Source organism: Epinephelus fuscoguttatus, linkage group LG13 (assembly GCF_011397635.1).
Source record: "Epinephelus fuscoguttatus linkage group LG13, E.fuscoguttatus.final_Chr_v1".
In the NCBI taxonomy this organism is placed as follows: Eukaryota; Metazoa; Chordata; class Actinopteri; order Perciformes; family Serranidae; genus Epinephelus; species Epinephelus fuscoguttatus.
Genome location: NC_064764.1, coordinates 17,483,810 through 17,506,785, shown reverse-complemented (window position 1 = coordinate 17,506,785; position 22,976 = coordinate 17,483,810).

The window sequence follows — 22,976 nt, the reverse complement described above, 5'->3', positions numbered from 1 at the left end:
TCTAGTGGCCAACGCAAGAAAGTGCATTTCTTTACGGATGGATAGAAACCTGATAGAAACAACCTGTAGCCATGTGGGGAGGCTAATTTTGTCCATTCTTCACCATCCAATAGTATGGAATATATGCTTGGAACATTACAGGGACAAAAACAGGACCTGCCACCTATCTGGCATGTTAGCACCAAGTGCCGGATTTCGACGACTTTGGAGAGAGATCGTGCTCAGCATGTCTTGTGAAATATTTGATTAAAAAGACGTATGAATGGCTGAATGGGTTGGTAATGACGATCTGACTGTATATAATGTATAATCATATTTTAGCAGAATGACATTACTCATATTCAATGTGTTAAAACTATATAAACAAGTTCTTTGTAATCAGACAAACTCACTTGACAACACAGGCAGCTGAATTGAAGATAATAGCCAGTTAGCAGCCTGTTAGCTAAGCTAGCACAGTCCGAAATTTACTGCAAAAGTACAATTTTTTTTACATACTCAAGCCAAATTCTGGACCGAAATATTAGGAGGAGTTTCGCAGGCCAACGGATATCACGGAGATTCCCATAGGAATTAATGGATGGTTGCCTCGTCTCCGTACACATATGTAAGTGGAAACGAGGTGTAAATGTCAGACTATGATACTCTAGGTACCCCTCCAGTGTCAGACTTGGATACTCAGGGATGGCACGTCAATGTACGCTTGTTACAAGCATTGTTGTCTTTACAAAATAAACTTATGTTTTCACAGGTAATGTACGGTTTCCACTTGTTAAATGCATACAGTCTCTTTTCTAAAAAAAAAAAAAAAGATCGTAGGTTTACATTCTTAGGTTTCTGCAACACAAGCATGTGGTTAGGTTTAAAAATGATCGTCAAGGTTTGGTTCAAAATAAGCACAATTGTCACTAAAGTTATGTAATGTAACTTCACATACATCACAAGACAGGTGTCATCATCGTAGTATGCGACACATACTAACACATCACATTGTTATAAAAATAACTCCAATTTGAAATTGAAATTAACCACTTTTTTGTTATTCACAGAAGAAGCAGGTATGAAATATGGCGGGCGAGGAGGAAAAACTTTGTGAACTCGTACGGGCACACCCCCATTTATAGACAGTTCTAGTGCCTTGCACTCTAATAAAATAGCAGTACTAGCTAGCCAGAATGTACTGGTGACTCTGCTACCCCCTATTGCACGAGCGATGTATTGCATTTCAAGTGTCTCCCACGTCGCTTGCATTCAATGTGTTGACATTGTTATGAAAGGAAGTGCGTTGCGTGCGTCGACTATGAAACAGCCCTTAGTGTGTCTATCTGACGCATTGGAAGTGAGATGGATTAACACAATCCACATCCAAAAATAAAGATACTTAGACTGCCCACAAAACTACATTTACAGTTGTCTGGTGAGCATGTGCTTGATTTTATTTCTCGCAAAACAAGATTCTTCCATTAGCTGTGTTCCCATGTCAGAAGCGTTGTTCTGCCCTGGAGGCACAAATGTGCTTTTTGGTAGGTTTTTCCATCTAAACATGATACTATATCCTTTTTTGCTATTTGATTTTGTCATGATCTTGTCTGCCGCGTACCCTTGATGAATACAAAACAAAAAAAAAACACAAAAGAAAACATTGGGGCATAAATTAGTTCCCAGCTCATTCATTTATCAATATTTATTAACATAGTAGTGTTTTTTTAATGCAGCGCCTCTAGCCATGGATTAAGTTATTGCTTACCCTTGACACCTGTCATAAAACTCAAGCATGTCTGATTGGAAAATATAATGAGCTACAGCAGGGTGCCAATTTATTAGACTGTCAGCTATGACAAAGTCTCAGTGAGAATAGGTGGGTAGATGAACATTAGAATGAGAATAGAACAATTGAATGCACAAAATACATAGAAACATGCATAAACATATACATGCATGCAAACATCTATGTCTGTAGTTTCACTTCAAATTTCTAGTATAGACACACACACACACACACACACACACACAGATACTGTACAGTATATACACACACTGGACCAGACAGGGTTTGGCTGCTGTCAGTTGTCACTGTTGACAGCTCTGTAGAGAACAGGCAGACTATAGAGCCTGATCGACAAGCATCTTCAATACAGCTCTTTTTATCCCATCAAGTTGAGCGTTTTTGTTGTTAATGATTGGCTGTGAGGTGCTTTTCTATCTTCTTTTGTTTGCTTAAAATGCATGCATCTGTATAAGGACAAACCCATCAAAAAAAAAGCCTGGAGTCGTTACTGTTGAATTGCATTCCAAGTACGGTACCTCAAATGGTGAATTAATTTTTCCAAAAAGACCAAAATCATCATTGGCTAAATTAACAAGCAAGATGCTCTGGGGTAGAAATGGACAATGGGCCCCTGCTGCTCTGTGGGCTCTTGGGGCCTTGGTGGGTCTATGAAATTAGTTGTGCTTGGCTTAGGGATGCAGAGATCTAACTTTTTCTGCCCTGATACTATACCTTGGTGTTTGGTAATGCGCATTAATTACCAGTGTGTAATTAATGACTCACTGTGTGCAAGTGACTCGGATCATTATTTTATTTTATTAACACAGGATCTGGCCTGACTTAAACATTGCTTTGCTAATTTTGTAAAAGAATATGTAACAAACAGATATAAACTTACTGAGTTGTGTTTTATAATTAAAATAATAAATTGTGCACCAGCAACAGGAATTGCAATTCAAGTGTAAATGTAGCATTAAATTGGTCACATTTTAAACAGGAATCGAAATTCCAGTATAAAACAATATACCTGTATAAAATGTGGACAAAATGTAACATTAAATCACAATTAAGTCACAAACTAGTGCAAATAAATGTAATAAATCCTGAATTCTTTTAATCTTCCTTTCATTTTCAGTGGTTGTAGTTGTTAAAGTCTTTGGCACAATGCTTCTGGAGGTGCTTGATTAAGTTGTTTGTGTTTCCTCAGGCATCTGCCACCCCAGGAAAAATTGGCTTTGCAGATATCGCAAGTAGCCTCAGAACTTGTTGGCAAAAAAATGTGAAATACCTAGATGACATGTTTGTCGTTAGCTCCCTCAGTTAGCAGTCTAACAGTGTCCTGCTGGCGCATAACATATAACTGATGTGTAATCAATCGTTAACCAAAATGAGTTGAATACAAAGGCCACATTGATACCAAATACCCGTCCAGCTATTTTAGTCAGTATGGGCCTGTTATCTATTATGGTATCCGATTGCTGCATCTCTTGTTGGGCTGTGTTTTTCTGTTTAATACTGACATGTCTAAAGTTAACAAGTCCTCCAAACTACTTCAGGAAGTAGATATGGAGGCTGATATCATTGTAGATAGAATTACAGAACAGTGCTGTTGGAGCTCTTCTGCCTCGTGTTTCCCGTGAATCCCTGATACAGGCAAAGTTGGAGTCTGCCAGTAACATTTAAGACTATAGGAAGAGGCCATTTCAGAATGCAATTACACTGAATGTCTATTGCAAGCCATAAGGAGTATCAAAAGTGAAGTTTAAAATAATGAAAAATCTTAATGGTTATACCTTTAATCTTGATGAGCAAAAGACACTAAGTTAAAGCTAATGGCTGTACCTGAGCATGTCTTGATTCTGGTCAGAGCTAAGGTGCTGTTGGAAACGGCAGTTGCACACATACTGTATATTAGCAGTAATAGAAGGGGGTATCTAGTGCGACCAGTCTGGCTGGTCTCAGAGCTGTCAGAGACTTGGCATGCAGCCTGCTGGGTAATAACAGACATGAACAGTTTGTCTTTTTTTTCAAAGCCACTTTTAGCACTGCTTTATTACTTTTCCTTCATTGTCCAAAAGTTTTTGCTCTGTCTTTGATGTGATTTGTGGTGTTCACCAATCAACACCAGCGAGCAGTCCAGACCAGAAAGTGACTGTTTTTTTAAGTAGACAGTGGGTGTGGAAGGTAGCTGTCTCTCCACATACAGGGAGAATGTGGTGCTGTCACAGCCTCTGGCAGTATAGCATATATGCAGCTAAAGCGCTTTCCACATGGGGTTAGTCTCCATGACTCCATGTTTGTGCATTTGCAAGGGGTCTGTTATGTACTCAGATTTACTGACATCATCCCCTAAGATCTGATGCACACAATCATTTGTAACTCTAAATTGTAAGTTTCCATTGTTTGATAATGTTCTTGATTATTCGATTTGTTCTTAAATCTCACTCACAGAAATGTGAGTTAAAAAACAGATCCAATTCTGCCCACACTGTCACATGTCATCCATCTCATTATCTTTTTTGAGATGTTGCTCCTCTGATGGATTTGAGTTTGCTCTTTTAGCGAATGGGTCTCCATGCTTGATGAGCTTCATGCACCCAAAATGCTGTGAAAACTTTCATTTATAATTGCTAACCGAGCCTCCATGATTCTCGCCTGGGGGAAAAAATGGCAGAAACAATGCACTGGAAGAACAAAAGGCCTAAACATGACCCTAAAATACACGATGCAGACTCACACAGGATTAGTATTCATCACATTGACCTCTGTCTTATGTGACATATGGCAGGTAATCTGTGGTGGGTGTTTTGATTGACAAATTACAGACATGACAGATTTGCACAGGATTAAGATCACATATGACCTTTGCAATATTTGAAAAATACAAGAGGTCCCCCGGTAATACTAGTCCTGTGATAACAGGCCTTTAGTCATTTTTGACAGTGTTGTGCTTATTAGTGTTGTAACAAAATTGGAATTTCTAACTTTGATACAATACCTTGAAAAATCTGCAGAATGGCTGTAGTAAACTTTAACACTAGTTTAAACTTCTTTACATTAATGAAAACAATATTTTTTCTTGCAACACTGAACACATTAGACAGTCTCTGACATTCTCACACATTTAAAATGCAAATAAGTGCACGTAAAAAACAAAACCATGCCACAAAAGCCAATATAGCCATTCACAAGTGAGAGGAGGCGGGGCTAATGTAGATCTGCAGCAGTATGTGTGTCAACCAAGCAGCAATCTCCTGGGGCTGGAAAATTAAGGCAACTCAGAAGTGCCAAAAATTGCAGTTCTTGGAACGGCCACTTGAGGCTGGCTCCAGAAGCTCCACAAAAAATGGTTTTAGTCTCTATAGCTAATTCCCCCCTTTATGACTGTACTATACATTTTATTAAGGCTTAAAGTTACACATAATGCCAATTGTGTCTTCGGCGTCCAACACCTTGTCACATATCGATGTTTGGTCATGGACTTTACACATCCAGATTCAACGTGAAAGGTACCCTTGGTGTGTTGGATGTAGGGCTGCACGGTATATGCAGTAGACGGTAGAAATGATATAAATTTGGCCCACGGTAGAGATTTGCGCTGTACCGTCCTATCGTCGATGACGTCATCGCATCTGCCTCAGTGTGAAAATGGCTGCGAGCACAGAGACAGCGGAGCAAGAGGAGCTGGTTCATGTCCATGATTTAGCGTAGCACGTGCAACATGTGTTGCTGGAGAACTTGTGAGTGAGTGAGTTAATGTCTTATGAACAGCCCCGGACTTCTCAGACTCTTTTAGCGACTTACCACTCAGAGGGAACTCATTCAGTGTCTCCTCTGGCAGCAGCACAGCGTGTCTCCCTCTCCTCTCTCGCCGTGCTCACACAGGAGTTGGTTTTCGGCAAGAGAGTTTGTCATAAACCTTTGGTAATGTAAACCTATGTGACGCTAGGGGCTCCACAAAAAACTCCATATGTGAATGTGTGATAGTTGTGGTATCATAGCAGCCTGTCACAGGTTACAGCGTGATGATTAGAGGAGAAATGGCAGAGCATAAAGGTCCAGGTGGAAAAAACACAACACAGTCATTTAGGATTTTGCTAAAAGAAGGAAATTACCTTTTGATATAGATCCCAGGAGACATTTTGCACCATAGAGTACTGGGTTTTAATTTTGAGTTTTGAGATCTGCATTCTGCACAATAAATGCTCTAAAAAATACATTATATCTTTGCTTTTGTTGTTGTTGTTGTTGTTTTTTTATCAATTTAGCTTTGCTAAGGGACAACAAAACCCATTCAGAAACACTTCTATTATGAGTTTTACACTTAAATTTATACCGTGATATATACCGTTACCGTGAAGGGATTCGATTTATACCGTGATATAAATTTTAGGTCATACCGCCCAGCCCTAGTTGGATGTTGACGTTCTGAGATACCGTGTCAAGTTCTGCCTGTTACATGCATTGTCTTCTTTCAAAATACACCTACGCATTTACAGAAATTAATTACAGGAACTAACGCAGGTGGTTGGGTTTAGGCAACAAACGCACGTGGTTAGGTTTACAAAAAAGAACAGGGTTTGGCTTTGGAATCTTACGGGACGCAAACACACCTCTCCCGGGTGAAAGTCAATGTTTGTTGGACCTACCAACACCACTCGCACCCACCCTACTTGAACTTTTGTCACCTTAACTTTCATTAGTGTCTCACCGTGTTTCCCCCTGACACCAACAAGCACTATTAACGTACGACTGGCTGCGTATCATGCTGACGTTAAAGAATGGCTTTTTCGTCATTGTCTGACTAAGGGTGTAACGATACATCGATCCACATCGATACATTGATTCAGTGATTAATGATCCGATTACATCGATGCAAAATGAAAACATTGATCCATATCGTCATCTTAAAGATACACATTTATTTTGAAATTCACATAGCACGTCTGTGTCACCATTTCTGGGCAAGCGCACCTCCGCTCAAACAACAAATAGAGCTCAGAAATAAAATGGTCAAATCATATTCTAGTTGTTTTTGTGAGTTGATGTAAATGATTGTGTGAGATGGGCATATGATATTGCGTCATATCGATCGCAGGCTCCTGAATCGAATCGAATGAAAATCGTATCGTGACAGACTTTGTGATATCGGCAAACATCGTATTGTCATCCAAACAAATCGATATAATATCATATCGTGATGAAGCTGGTGATTTACACCCCTATGTCTGACACCGCAGGTCACTGCCCAAGTGTCTCACTTCAGAGTGAGACCGGGTCGCAGCTTCTCAGTTAGATCCACCCCTTGCTCCTCCACAGCACCAGCCTTATGCCCAAATATGGTCACTTCAAGGTTTCAAAAAGGGAGTCCACAAACCAGTGGGTGATGTCACGGTAGCTACAGCCATTTTTCTAGTCTATGATGTCAACTCGCTGTTGGAGAGAAAAGAGAGCCAGGAAGTAGTATTGATAGCACTGATAGAGAGGAAAATAAGGTATTTTTATTGACGATTTTTTTTCTTGATTTGATTAGTTGTTGGATCTATGAAATGTCAGAAACTGTGAAAAATGCAGAGAAGTGTCTCCCAAAGCCCAAGATGACCACCTCAAATGTCTTGTTTGTCCACAATGCAAAGAATTCAATTTACTGTCAAGGTTTCCTCTTTAAAAAAAATACTTGAACAGAATGATCGATTATCAAATTAGTTGGCACTTAATTTAATAGGTGACAACTAATCGATTTCTTATCATGATTTAAATATGATGATGAAAGTGGGTAAAAGATTCCAGTGTGCCACTGAAATCCCTGCACAAAGAATGTTCTCATTGTCTCAGTTATCGTTTACTAAAGAAGACAACAAAGAAGTGGTTATGTTGAGACAACAGAATATTATTAGGTGGCTATTAATTGCTGTAATACAGGTGTACGGATTAGGAAGGCGACAAGCTGAGATCAGTTTTATTGTAGCAGTGTGCCTTCCCATTAAGCATTCATCATATGTTTACTAAATAGGACTATGGGTAGTAGCATTATCCCCAGCTCATCACTGTCACAGCAGGTAGACGGATGATGAGGAGCGCTCATAATTGTGAATTAATTCAATCATCTGAAGCGGACACCCGGAGCTGACTTGTGGAACGAGGCACAACTGAGACTGATGCTGTGAGACTGTTCATCTTTCTCTTTTGTTTGATTTTTTTTCTTTACCCAGATGCTACTGATAGAAAGTGAATATTCAAAAGCCTTTCTGTGCACATGCTTGTGCTTACATATATATGTCAGTGTGGATGCCCTGGTTGTTGCTCACTTAGTCTCTGTGTACAAACCTGCATCTTCAGAAATTAATTCATCTTCAGCTCTTCAGTAATTGGTGTCACCTGCACCTTCTGTACATGTATGCTGCTGAGTATTCCAGGAATAATGAATTGGGACACTCCAGTCAAGTCAGTTTATTTTTGTTCCTCAAAACAGGCAATTTGTGCCGCAGCAAGCACAAAAACACAGCAAAACATAACAACAAACAACACAGAAAACATGCAGCAGTTGACATAAACACGTGCATTGCGTGGCTTACACCTGTGCACCACGATATGTAACTAATTGCTTTCGATGAAAAATGAATGCCCTAACAGCACTTTGGATCCTAATCTATGGTACTCTGATTTCAGAGGTTAAAATTTTAAAACTGAAGACTGGAAACTGACGATTTGATCCACATTATCTGCATTTACATGCCTCTCTAAGGTCACTTATTCATAATGAAAAGGTAAATCAGAAAAGTATCAGTCCACTTATATGTTTGCTGCTGGGTCACAGCACATTTGTAAGGCAATCTGTCTTTTCACTCTTTTTGAGTATTTTAGTATTACTTTTTGTAATTTCTATTTATTTATTTATTTTTTATTTCTCCCTTGGTGTGCGGGTAGTGAGTCCCTCACACAACTGTTACTCAACTCCTGGGCCAGTGGGCTTGTTTTTAGTCAAGATGAGCTGCAATAGCTCCCCCTGCTGGATTTAGTGCACATCAAACACTTTTCCTCTCCATTAATGGTCACTGTGAGGGTAGATTTAAGGAGTTGTGCATCTGAAAAAAAGGTGAGATCTGAGAATGTAAACAGTGGATGCCACTCAGATAAACAGAAATCAAAATAAGGAAAGCTGTTTAAAGAAACCAAATGAGAGCACACTGGACAACAGTAATTATGATGAGGAAATGTGGTGAGACATATAATCAAATTAGCCAATGATCCATGCATTACAATATATTTGGCCTATTTAAATGTGCAGCTACCACTAGTTTGTAAATGTTAAAAGTTATTAAGTGCTCACGTCATGATGGGACAGCTCTAACAGGCAACTCCTGAAGTGGATTTTGTCTAAGGACCTAAACTGCTGAACAAGAGTGTACATGAAATCCTATTCCCCGAAAACAAAGCTATAGAACGTTCAAGTGGTTATGAAGAGATCAGCATCTGTCCTCTCGTTCGGCTCTGGAGGCTGGAACGACCTGCTTGACTGCTACCAGTGGTCGTCTCCCTGCCCGTGGAGGTGGGAATAGTAGGTATACAGGGAGCTTCATGATCACACTCAGCAGTGATCGGCTCCATTGAGCATTCCATTGAGCATCTGGCGGTCCGTCATTACGCACTGCATCTGAAGTGCTACTATTTCACATACTCTGCTGTGACTCCCACACAAGGGACAGCGGATGAGTTTTATGATTACAGAACCACAGCCATGCATCATTTGGTTAGGCTCCCAATACTACAGTACACAATCTGCCTGCTGTTATGTGTGTGATTGTGAATGCATATGTGTGTGTGTGGGTGGGTGTAGGTGAGCGACTGTTTGTTTGCCTGCCCTCTTGTGTGTTTATGTGTATGTGTGTGTATGTGTGTGTGCCTGCACAGCAGCATCTGTCAGTTTGTTTTTAAGTGGCCTGCTATACCTGCATGCGTCTGGCCTTGGGTTTGGATGGGTTTCCTTATGTGTGTGCACGGAGACACAGGTAGACAGAGGGACGCTCCGCTGCGTTCACACCATGTGCGGCAGGGGTGCGGAAATGCCGTTCTTGGCAACATACATGTAACATGTGTGCCTTGTAGGTGGCTCGCGACACCACCAATGATATGTGCCAGTTAGTAGCACCAGGCACCAGAGTGGAGCCATGCCAATCTGCTGCCAGCACCATGGGGCTCATTCAGGGCAGAGAAACAGCCACTAGTAGGTAGAAGTGAATGTCCTTCACTAATCCAAACATCTTCTCTGAAGTATTCTATTAAAAAAAAACAAACAAGAAAACCACAAACATAATGCACTAAACATGTTCATCTTTACACAACTTTGAACCTTTTGTATCGCTTGTGTGTTTCCTTGCCTCAACTGAGCACTAAGTGTTTAGCGAGGTACAACTCACCAGCTTTATGCCTGCGTGTGCTTGTCCTTGTATCAGGGTCTGTACGTGTCTCTATTTGTGTGTCGATGTGTGTATGTGTGTTCCCTGACCTCCAGTGTTGCATTGGGAGGCAAAGCAGTGTCTGGTTCTGTGCACGTACCGTGTTCTCATTACCACTAACAGCCTTGAGCCGGCCTCGTCATTAGAGGGAATCATTCTCAATCCAATCACCTATTGGTTACGCTACGCTACAGAGGCCCACAATCTGTCCTCATCCAATGGCTGAGATTTCTTTGTGATGTCTCCTGAATCGCAAAGGACGAATAGTGAGACAAGAAGAGGAACAGGATGAGCAAAGAGAAAGAGGATGAGAGAGAGAAAAGCACAGAAGGATGCTAGATGGTCAGATAACAGCACTGGTGTCATTCCATCCCGTCATGCTGTGACGGGAAAATGTCAGTCTCATTTTGAAGTCTATTCCCTGGCGCTTGTCGAAAGAATGTGTACAACATACAAGTCCTCCAGTCTAAGACTATAAGTCATATGCAAGACAGCACCTGCTTGTGACATTGGTGTGTCTTAAAGGTGGCCTGCAGAGTTTTCTTATGCACTAGACCTGTGTACCAAGAGTAATAATTGTAGTTTCTATCCATATAAAACGTCTTTAGTTTGAATAATTATATTTGACTCCAGGAAAATTCTTGCTGTTATGTCAGTGACTTTAGGATTTAGGATATCAAAGAGGATGTTACATGACATGGGAGACAATTTGTCCAGAGCCACTTGCTACATACCAAATACAGTTCAATCAGGAGAGACAGAAGAATGAAATAAAGATACAATTTAATATGGAATGGGTGTACAGATTAACAGATGATTTGTGCTGATTAAGATTTATCAGAAGTCGTTGGTGCTTGGACATCAGAGAGAGGTACTTTGTGATTGAGGGTGTCTGAGCAGCAGCAAGATAAATCCCCCCATGGAGTCCAGACACTGGTGGTGGTGGCTGATGACTCCTAATCAGATGAGGCTGATGAATCTGTGAAGACTAGGTGTTGATAGGGAGCAGCAAGAAAGAACTACGACAGAAATGAGAAGCAGTAAGATGATAGGCTGACGGAGTATGTCGCCGTGCTATTGGTTGATTATCAGCTGAAAAACAGCCGACGACTCAATTGACAGACGTAGAGGTAGTGAGTGAGTGAGCATGCATGCAAGGTGCAAACTTACATCCTGAGCATGAAAAGTATTGTCTCCCTGACTGAACTTTGGCTAGAGCTTCATTAAACCTGTTTTCAAGCTAGCTCTTAATTCATATTAACTGCACCTAGCAAAATAACGTTTTCTAGAACAGGGTTATTTAAATTTAAACAGTCAATGGGTCACTTGCTACAAAAACAAACTCTACTGTTCAAATACCATTGCAGGACACAGCTGGTTAAGACTTTCTTACCTTACACTACAGCTTCACTATGGTGCTGCTGAGCTTTAATGACCCCACGAGCTTCTGCTGCTGCATGTTCAGAACATGTTGCATTAATGCAGTGATACATCCTGGAGGTGGGAGGAAGAATTCAGAATTGCGTTGCAGAAGAAAAAAAAATGTTTCTGAAGCAGGGTGCTTTTGTGGAAAGAGACCTGTACAACTCCCAGAGGGCTAAATTGGAACATCAAATATGTGGCTTTTTTACCTCCACCATGGAGGTTATATTTTTGTTTCGGTTTGTCTTTTTGTCGGCAGTATATGATATGAAAAAGCTACTAGCCTGATTTTCACAAAACTTCAATTTCTTGAACATTGGAAGACAGGACATTTTGCCTTCAGGGAGGACTGCGCTCTTCAAGAGCCCCTCTAGGTTTTTTGTGTTTGTTGTGCAGTGATTCAATGGAAAGGAAGGATGGAGCTGTGAATGGTCTGTTGACAACGTTACTCCTGCCCGGAACAACAAAAGCATACTGTGGATGTATCATCCGCTTCTAATCATAACAAATTGTACCTCAACATGGATGACATTACGTTCTTAAATAAATGATTGTATGAGGTCTGTTTTGTACCACACACAAATTTAGGTGAGAAAAACCTTTGAATTGTCTCATAATATTAATTATCCAACATCCTAACAATTGCATGTCACTGTCCAAACAGCTCTCTCTTTCCTCTCCTTCCCGCATTTTGTATCATCCTTCTTATTGCTTTCTTATTGTTCCTCTAGTCCCTCCCTGCGTGTCTGTCTCCTTTTGTCGACTGTGGTGGTGGAGGTGGAGGTGGTGGTGGCTGTGCAGGTAGGGAATATGAATTACCTGGCAGGCAGGCGGTGTTCTGCTTGGAAGACTGCTGTCAGCATGGCGAGGATGGATGAGGAGAGACAGGAGAGAGATGAGACTGACAGCTCCAGCCAACCTTCATCCATCCATCCTTCCCTCCCTCCCTCCTTTCCACTCTGTCTCAACCTCCCTCAGCGCCTCCCCTAAAATCCTTGGTCTTATTCCTGAGACCAGGCAGGAAGAGATCTTTGCCACCACTTTTCAGGCTAAAAATAGAATAGTGAGGCTATCATGTCACATGGGGGAATATCAAAATCTGAACGTGCTACCTCCATGACAAGCAACTGACCAAACAAGGGTAATCTCAAGGAAATTTGGAAAATGTCATAGTATATATAGTCAAATGCGCATTTGGCTTTTTAGAATTTTGAGGCTCAGTGGTCAATGCTCAGCTCCTGCTTTTACTCTAACTAAAAGGTGCTCGCAGACTTGTTGGCATTTTGCACAATTTATTAACTGAGGCTTGCTTTGTTGCTGATGAAAACCAATCATTTCTTCTTTTACATTACTGGCTGTTTATATTTTAAGCTTTCAGAGACTGTCAGGCTCCATGAGCTACCCCACAATGCTCTCTGTACTTTATTTAATATTCTCAACACCTGAGTGGACATTAGCACAGAAAGGATCTTTGGACTTTGAATCACCCATACTAACGCAGAGCTGGCAGTAGATTTGCTGGACTGGTAAGCAACCTAATGACGCAAACATTTGCCAATATTAGTTGTTGATGCAACGTAGTAGACATCAGTCTGTAACAGCATTGCATTTGCCGACATTTTACAAGGATTCTGTGGTACTCTCATTGTGTGTTCTCTGGTTATCACTTTCCACAGACACCAAAATAGACTCAGGACCCACTGCGAAGGGTTTACATCCCCAAACCAGTCAGGGAGCATGATGGATTTCAAAAAAAATGTTGGGGAAAACAGCTGTTAAAAACAAATCCAGAGAGAATGACATCAATATTCAGATTTTGATATATTCTGACCTAGCCTACAGTTCGTAATACAAGTTATGACCTTTTGAGGTGGTTGTTGATTTAACATTGCTGAAATCCTCCCATTTCTTGTTTAATGATGCATAGCCTTATAGAAAGAGGTGCAGGTTCAATTTACAGCAATTCCTGGCACTTTTTTTTTTCTCTTAATCTGAGATGGCTTTTAGTATCACACTGCAGTGAGCAACCTCAGCCTCATTAGTCATCTGATTGGTTCTTGGGAGTGATAGTGAGAGAAAGTGTGGTATGCTATACAGATTCTGGAAGTGAATATAAAGCCTTTTACTTTATTTCCGCTACAGTCTTGGTAGATGCTCTGCTTCACTTAAGCTGAAATGTGCGTTAATATGAAGTGCCATTGCAACACATTCTCACTCCGACCTTGCTACATATTGCTTGGTGAAAGATACTGGGTACGTTGGTTGTTGATATTCTGGGATGCCATGTCAAGTTATGCCTGTAAACGCATTGCCTTCTTTCAAAATACATTTCTGTTTTCACAGAAAAATTTACTGTTTTACCGTGAAAATTTGACATTTTTTTCCTCAAACAACTAACACATGGTTAGGTTCAGGCAAAAAAAAAAAAACCACGTGGTTAGGTTAAGGAAGAAAGAACAGGGTTTGGCTTTGGAATCTTCCAGGACACAAACACTGCTCTCCTGGGTCAAAGTCGCCGTTTGTTGGACCCATCCACCACCACTCCCACCCACCCTACTCGGACATTGCCACTTTAACTTTTGTTCTTGTCCCGTCATGTTTCCCGCTGATGCCGCCAAGCATAGTAAAACTATAAGGGCAACCAGCCACGTATCATGTCGACATTTAAGGACGACTTTTTTTGTCAGTGTGTCACATGGCAAGTCACTGTCCAAGCGCCAGATTTCAACTTCCTCCGAGTGAGACCAGGTTGGCCAATGACAGCTCTTGGTCATTTGATATTTTGCTCCTGACTAGGGTTGCAAAGGGTCGAAAAGCTTCCAAGAAAAAGTATGCATGGAAATTTGGGATGTTTTTTGCAAAATTCTGATACAAAAATCTAACTTTTTTAGAATTAGCTAATTCTGACAGGAAATATGTCTTTAAAAAATCCAAGGCTGTATGGCATGTTTTGATTAAAGTTCTGCCAATTTACTTGATTTGTAACCATGCGCTGCATCCAGGGAATTCAGTAAAAATACATCCTCTTCATGCATGTCCATTCTCCCATCGTATGCGCAGCTCACACTACTGCAAAACTGCTGCACTGTCTGAGCTAAAGGACTACATGCTTTCGTCTAAGCTCTGATTATATTACTGGAGTGAATATATTTTTGTCGTTTTAATTATATTTCAGTGAACTAGCAGGTGGTAGCCTAAAGCATAATAAGAAGTCTAGCTAGCTGTTATCACGTGGGATGTAGCTTGATTGAGCATGCTAATGAAGGAGTTTTAATTAATCTATTTCTATTCATTCTTTTTTGTAAAACATTTCTTTCATGCAGAAGTTCACTCTAAGCTAGTTTTGCACACAGACCTCATTGTTAGCTCAAATTTTAAAAGTACCTTTCCCCATTAGTTAGCTAGCTAGCTAAAACACCACATGGCACATTTCAAATTGTATGTATTTGACAAATGTCTGCTTATGATATGGTGAAAGGTTTGTTTCCATCTGCATGTAACAAGAAAAATACAGCCTGAGTAAATAATATGTCTGTTATTTTCCATAATTCCCATTAATTCCCTTGAAAAGTTTCCACTGTTAATATTCCTAGAATTTTGCAACCCTACTCCCAACACATATGAAACACTGATGTAGTAGTGTACATTATATCATCACTTAAAGCTTTTATCCTCCACAAACTAAATATAGATGTAATGCGCTGAAGGTGTCAGAACCTCACAGCAGGTATTTTTATTTTTTCTGTCAATAAAGTTGGATAATTCTCACATGCAGAATTTTTTTTTTTTTTTTTTTGTAGCTTTGTTTCTTTTTCATTCGTCCCTTTTCCTGCTCTGTCTCTCTGTCCTCAGTGTGACTCCAGTGCCGATAAGCTGAGGCAGAGGTATCAGGCGGAGCACCCATGCAGGGATCCATTAGGCAAAAACCAATTTCACACAGAGCCAATTTCATAAATATGGAGTATGGGCCCACCTTTAGCTGTGCTTGACTAGCTTTTAGAGGGATATACAAAACCATAAACAACGAGCCTGTGCCTGAGCACTCCTTTTAAATGATAGCTGGAGTGTGTGGCATCGACCTAAACACATTAAGCTGTAATTTTAACAATTTAATGAGGAACACAATGAAGAACTCTTTTATTCAAAATCCAGACAATCCTAATGGATGATTTGTGATTAGCTAGAGAAATTTAAAAATGGCCTAATAATGCTGTTCATAGGTGCAAAATGTGCAGAAGTATTGCTTTAATCCCATTTCATGTAAGTATATCTACAATATTTACATTGCCTTGATTTTGTCTTTATTTGTTCTGAGAAGCGCTTTGTAAAAGATGTTTCAAATGATGCCATGTATTTAGTCTAAAACATGTTTAATGGACTGCATTTATGTAGCACCTCTACAGCCCTTTAGCTTGTCATTCGCCCAAACCACATTTGTACAGCAGTGGTGGCAGAGCTGCAGTGCAAGACTTGCTCATCAGTGTGTATTGCTCATTGTTCACACCAGTGGCTGGTGGTTCCTGGTAAATAGAAGACAGAGGTGTGCTTGGTCTTCCCAGGTTTTCTTAGCCTATACATTCCCTCCATATGGACGAGACTGACATGGTGCCTCACTGGAAATAAAAAAGGTGGCAATCTTAAATAGTTGTGAAAATAAAAAAAAAAGCTTAGAAATTTTAGTGGGGTGAACAGAGGTCAACAAAGGAGAGCTTAGAGGGTAAAATTGGATCTCACTATCTCTCCCTAAGCAAGGACCTTCAGCACAGAAGGGGCAATAGGTGAAAAAAAGAAGGAGAGGAATGGACCATAATTCAATTGGACAATCCATGTTTCAGCTTTGTACTGGCCATCAGCCACTTTATGAGGAAAGATGCTAAAATTTACGTTTTATCCTCAAGCTGACCTACGACCTCTCTCTAGAGGCACTGTGGTGATGATGATGAGGAGGAGGAGGAGGAGGAGGAGGAGGAGGAGGAGGACGAGGAGGACATTGTTATAAAATTTGGGTACAGTCACTTGGTTAGCTCTGTCACTTCACATTATGTATGGTATGGGTGCTGCTGTCGATGCCAACTAACAAGTTTCTGTGGGAATAGGGTGAGTCATAATAGTACAGTGTCTGTCAGCATTAGAGTGGCATAAAAATAAATGACCATCTTTCCATTTTAAACTTTCTGACAGACACAGATTATTATATTTTATCACATTTACCATTTACGCAGTAAACGAGTGTAAAGAACATTTGCTCAAGTACTTGAGTACTACACATGAGTATTTCTATTTCATTATTTCATACTACTTTTAACTCCACCTCAATAAACTATGACAGAATCCTCCTCACACATTGATACATTAGTATTAATAATTCAGGGTTCAGCAACTTAAACGTGGCAGGCTGCCCAGGTATATTAATGGCCACCAAAGTATAAAATCACGTAGGACAGAAGCAAGCACTCTCAAAATAAATCCCCTTGAAAGGTGCACGGCCAAAAACAGCAAAAAAGGGAAAAATGCCAGCACTCACAAATGTCTTTTTGGTAAATTTAATAAACCAACTTGGGTGGCAATACCAGAAACAGACGTTTCGACAGAAAGTCTTCAGTGTGTAACTCAGGTTACGGAAGTGGCGTTTAAGTACGCTCGAAGCAATCAGAGCAGGTGTGTGGAAAGACAATTTACACTTCCACCATACAATGTAGTGCCAACTCACAGGCAAAGAATAAACATAATAACCAAAGTATAATGCCCTTCCCATACATGTATGTTCAAATTGTGAACCAATGACCAATGAGTAACTCTTAAAAAAAAGAAAAAAAAAATCAAATTATGTTATTCTAGCTTCGTAAGTATGAATATTAAGTAAAATATCTTTGGGATGTCATCTTGTGATGATCAACATTTTTCCCAATCGATCGACCAAAAGTTAGTCGACCAGAAAGGTCATTAGTCCGTAAGCTATCATTGGTCGCTTAGTCACAGAAAAAACAGCAACTTGAGACTCCATTAGGAGCTGCGCCTTGTCAAAATAAATCAAAACCTATATGACTGGACCATGTGGGAATTTCATTTGAAAGGACAGACACAGGAAGAGGCCACTCTCAGCAGTTAGACAGGAGTCAGGTTACAAACCAATCACAGCCGACAGATATCGTTCCCTTCTTCTGTAAATATTCAGTCTGATAAATATGGAAAAGTTGATCATGTTAGTGCAGGGCTACCCAGAACCCCTAAACACTTACATATAAACAATGCCTGGAAGAGGATCAACTCTGCTCTCAGGATTTTAGGTTAATAGGCTATACAATGCTTAAGGTTGCTTAGCAACCTCAGACGCAACCTGCCACCGCACTCTAGAAAGCTGGTGCAAAGAAGGCAAGTGTTGGATCATTTTGAGAAGGTGAAGGACGAACCCACGGTGATATGTAAAGTCATCTTCATTGGTCGACTACAAACATGACGATTCATCTGAAACATGGAAGTAGCTACATGCCCATTAGCCACTTAGCACAATCATTACTGCTTTGCCAACAGCGTCATTAACAGGCGGCTCGCTCAGTGTGTGACTTGCAGATAAAATATAGGCCTATATTAATAAAGGTTCATTAGTACGGATTTGTATTTCTCTGTAATGTAGCACAGTGTTAACAATGTTACTGATACTATTCTTTCTCACACCTTCAACTCAAACCATTGTGTTGCCCCGCCCAAAATATATCATTTAATAATGAATTAATATCGTAAACATGTGGGTGACTAGTCGACTAATGGCCCTAAATGATGACTATTGGTGAACTAGTAAAATTCTTAGTTGGGGGCAGGCCTAGTATTTTCTTTTTTTTTTTTTTTTTAAGATTTTTTTTGGGGGCATTTTTTGCCTTTAATGGACAGGACAGTTAAGTATGAAAGGGGGAGAGAAAGAGGGGATGACATGCAGCAAAGGGCCACAGGCTGGACTCGAACCCAGGCCGCTGTGGCAACAGCCTTGTACATGGGGCGCCTGCTCTACCACCCCAGGCCTAGTATTTTCAGACATTTTTTAGACAATACAACTAATCCATTAATCAAGAAAATAATCAACAGATTTATGGACAATGAAAATAATCGTAACTTGCAGCCCTACAATAAGACATGATGGCAAGCTATTATACATAATAAAAAGGATATTTTAAATATAACATAAGTCACCTGTTTCTGATAAATGACATAATATGTATACCACACTTCCTTACCCCTTTGATTTTCCTGCCCTTCTTCCTGCTGCTCTCCTGGAGTTTCAATTCTACAGATCCCCCCCCACATGTTGAAATTTCAAAATCTGCCCACCCAGTAACTATTAGAAACAGCTGAGTATTACTGCTGTTTGTGATTATGTCCTTAAAATCATACAGCCTAAATTTGTCAGTTGTGTTTTACAGAGAGCAAGATAGACAGACAGACAGACAGACAGACAGGCAGACAGACACACAGACAGACAGAGACAGTGAATGATAAAATTTAGCTCTATATGTGATTAGAGGGCGGCACGGTGGTGTGGTGGTTAGCACTCTCGCCTCACAGCAAGAGGGTTGCCGGTTCGATCCTGGGCATGGGAGCCCTTCTGTGCGGAGTTTGCATGTTCTCCCCGTGTCAGCGTGGGTTCTCTCCGGGCACTCCGGCTTCCTCCCACAGTCCAAAGACATGCAGATTGGGGACTAGGTTAATTGGTGACTCTAAATTGTCCGTAGGTGTGAATGTGAGCCCTGCGATAGTCTGGCGACCTGTCCAGGGTGTACCCTGCCTCTCGCCCGATGTCAGCTGGGATAGGCTCCAGCCCCCCCGCGACCCTCAAGAGGATGAAGCGGTTAGAAGATGAATGAATGAATGAATGAATGAATGTGATTAGAAAAGAGTCTAATAATGTAATATTTACTACATTTCTAGAAATATTTAATAATCACAATATTGTGTTCAAGGTAACATGTATTTGTTGTTTCATATGCCCACCATTTTTGTGCCAGCAGATAATGCTGACTCTGTGGGAAACACTGAATCTGGGAATGGGAATAATATAATAGTTAAGAGTGTTCCACTCATGGGAGCAATCTGCATAATGAATACTTTTTTTTAACATTTTGCTAATAAGACTTATGTACCTTTACTAAAGTGACATTTTTAATACAGGATTTTTACTTATAATGAAGCAATTTTTCCAGTCACTCAAATAAAGGATTTGAATATATCCTCCATCTCTGCCTTCAGCATTTTGGAATGAATATAAGAACTCACACTAATAAGTTACAAAGTGCTTTACAAGACGAACAGCTGTCAGTGTGCCAATGCAAGAAGCATTTTTCCATCTCTAAAGTACTCACACACCAGGAAACTACCCCTTATGCTTATTTCCAAAATCCAGGACCTATTTTCTCTAAAATGAACTCCTGAGGTCTCGGAGGAATCAGAATATGGGAGATTTTAGAGATGCGTGGATTCAGAATGGCTGAGCGCCTGCTGTATAGAAGAGATTGGTGCAACATGAAGGTGAGTTGAAACAATTGAGGAAACTTGATGTTTGAAGCCTGCAGCCTCTCAGACTGACCTCTTTGCTTTGCATCCCCTCCTTCTAAACTCACACTGCAGCACATCTCTTTGGGTGAGCCTGGAGCCATGTTTCTTCAGAGACTTTATTGAGGTTTCTAAGAGGATACTTTCCACCACAAAGTTCTATTGTGTTTATAGTGCTCTGCACTCAGGAAGTGGGTCGATTTTCCCTTGAATAAACTCAGCTCATATCCAAAGGTCTCTGTTTTCAGCGGCAGAAGCATGCTCGTTGCTCACTCTCTTTCTGTTCCAAAGCTCATGACAGAATTCCTTGACCTCTCATATGAATGGTGAAATTGAAAACTCTGCAGAGGAGCAGCCTATATTTTTGCTTGTCATAATGTTCCTGGGGAAATAATCTAAAACAGGCCCTCACAACAATGAAGAAAAAGAGCATCAAATGAAGCTCTTATTAGTTAATACTCATTGTTTTTGTTCCACTCGGGGAAGATTTTTACATTTTCAAGCCAATAAAAGATGCTCTGCAACCCTCGTGCAAACTACTGCATGTGTAGCAGTTAGATAAAGGAGTGTTCGCTAATTGCCCATAAGGCAGGTAATCAATAATGTGTGTTACTATGCTATCAAGATCACAGTTTCCTTCCAGCAAGTTGTTACTTTAAACACATGCACATCCTAGATCATTTGTTTCCTTACAATTCATTACACTGGGTTTTTACTGTCTTATATTCAAAACTATTAAATGGCGTTTTACTCGATAATTTAAGCCCTCACCACACCAAATATCCAACGAGAAAGAGACAGTCATGATACTTGATCCTGCACCTGCCAACCTAAAAGGCTGAGTTCAATCCATAGACTGTACAAAATAATGGACATCTGACGTCACCCATTGGTATGTGGACTCCCATTTTGAAGCTTTGAGTTTGGCATTTGGCCATCGCCATCTTGTTTTTTTGGAGCCTATCCCAGCTGACGTTGGGTGAGAGGCAGAATACACCCTGGACAGGTCGCCAGACTGTCACAAGGCTGACACATAGGGCTCGAGTTTCCCAGTGCAGCGCAGGGTGGTGAACCCCGCGCAGAGCTAGTTTCGAGCAGCGCAACCTGAGGCACGCTCGGTTTGGTAGTGTGGCAGACCGAGGTGCGCTGAGATGGGTGTGGCGGCGCAGCAGGGGGAGGTGTCGACAGATCCAGCTTGGCGCAGTGACAGTTTCTTGCCAAAAGGCTTCGCCGAAGGTGCGCTAAAAGCTCACCAGCTGAAACCACGTCTACTGTCAGTGCAGGTGGAGTGCAGCCGGTGTAAGCCGAAGTTTGGCTGACGGGCGGACAGTGCGCACACGTCACCAAAACCTCACAGGCAGGTTTCCAGAATATCAGGCACATTAACCACTATTCAATGCAACTATCTGCAATCAGCACATAAATGTATCTCTATGTCGACTGTCCCGTCACATCTGATGTCAGATCAAAGGGGATTGGCACCGTTTGGCACGCGTAATGGAAACCCAACCTGATTTGATTAACACAGCTGCAAACTGAGTTCACATCCCTCTCAGCCAACCACAAACAGCCACAGCATCAGATAGGGAGTATATATTCAGCATCTGTCATCTTAGAAAAGTCAAAAGAAAAGAAACAGAGTGAGACTGCGAGAGAGAAAGCGAGAGCGCGCGAGCACGAGAGAAGCGCAACATTGATTTACAATTGTGGTGACCTCCTCCCAGGCTACCTTTGCATCATCAGCCCGTGGAGGTCTGCTCGCAGTTCCGTATATTCAGACACTGCGAGCTTGGACCTCCCGGACCAAAACATCAGTTTCCTCCTGGGATAAGTTTGGCCGTGTGACACTGCTGCTCTCTTCTGCCATGGCGAATTGAGTAAACTCTCATTATGCCTTCGCGTGGCGCATCTAAGGGTGAGGAGAGGGGCTCATTTGATTGGTGTGATGTGTGTAAAACCCACTCCACGCCTTCTCTCCTCCCTCTTTCCGACTTGTGCAGGTAGGAGGAACGGAGGTGGGAAAGAGGAGTAGCTGCGCCAGGCGCACAGTGTGCCAAACTTGCAAAATCCGCCTGGCCACACCCAGTTGGCGAAGCGCAGGTGCGCTGCGCCCCCGCCTCACCCGGTCTGCAAAACTAGAGCCCATAGAGACAGTCAACCATTCACACTCACATTCACACCTGAACAATTTAGAGTCGCCAATTAACCTAATCCCCAACCTGCATGTCTTTGGACTGTGGGAGGATGCTGGAGTACCCGGAGAAAACCCATGCTGACACGGGGAGAACATGCAAACTCCGCACATAAGGGCTCCCACACCCGGGAGGATTATCTGTGAGACGACCACCGTGCCACCCTAACTGTAATAATGCTAATGCTCATGCTTCCGCTGGTCTCGCGCAAGCACGCACACATTAGCGCGGAGCACAGAGAAGCAGTCAGAGCTACAGGCTACAGTGAGACTAAAAACAGAGTTCATATGACATTTTTCGAAACAACTTTTTACAACGGGCTGCAGCACACTTGGATCACTACGGATGAGCATGTTGGAGATATTTTGTGGTTTCAATTTTGTGTTCTTGGACTTTAGTCTGGGGCACCGTCTGCCATTAAGTGTGCTAGCTGCTCCCACTGCCAATCTCCGCAAGGGATGTGAGGACTCTAAAACTTCACCAGAGCCTTCCTCAGCATGAGGGTGAGTAGATAATGGCTGAATTTTCATTTTTGGGTGCACTATCCCTATAAGGCCATTTAAAACAAAATACACTTACTCTAAAAACTGAGTATGG